We start from the raw sequence: 767 nt of genomic DNA, 5'->3' as shown, positions 1-767 counted from the left end.
ACATATCAGAATCTGCGCCTGAATATGCAGATACAAAATCTGCACCAAAATTTGAGGTCAAACCTGATGATCCGCAGATCTAATTTTTACCATTTTCGGAGCCGCCGAACATATTAATTGACTTTTTTTTATCAGATAACTTATGAAATATGTCTTATATCACACCAACGTGCATGTTTCGAACACCGACTACATAGTCTACATGTGTATATATTTTCTCGTATCCACTGGTGTAGTAAGTATTTGTACCACCGCAGTCGACACAAGTAACGGTCGTTTTGGTCTATGAATATTTACCAACTCCACGCCAGCAGAAGCTTCGTGAGGACGGCGGCTTTCTCAAAAATCTATATAACATCACGATGCGTGTAACCAAAAACCCAATCAAATTATTAAGGAACCTCAACGAAGCTGAAGGGGCTGGAATATTTTTTGTTTTTTTCTCACAAAACCCCCTCTACATTTACCAGTTCACAATGATGAGCTTCAGCATCATCTATATAACATCACGATGCGTGTAACCAAAAACCCAATCAAATTATTAAGGAACCTCAACGAAGCTGAAGGGGCTGGAATATTTTTTGTTTTTTTCTCACAAAACCCCCTCTACATTTACCAGTTCACAATGATGAGCTTCAGCATCCCTCAGCCAGCAAACCCTCGCCGTTGACTCCGAGACCACCATGGGCTACTGGGCCTCCGAATCCCTTGGAGGCCCAAACCCACCCCTTGTGCTCATCCACGGCTTCGGGCCCAACTCCACGTGG

The sequence above is a fragment of the Asparagus officinalis genome, chromosome 7, assembly GCF_001876935.1.
Source record: "Asparagus officinalis chromosome 7, Aspof.V1, whole genome shotgun sequence".
In the NCBI taxonomy this organism is placed as follows: Eukaryota; Viridiplantae; Streptophyta; class Magnoliopsida; order Asparagales; family Asparagaceae; genus Asparagus; species Asparagus officinalis.
The sequence above is the reverse complement of the archived record's forward strand: the minus strand, read 5'-3'. Positions refer to the sequence as shown.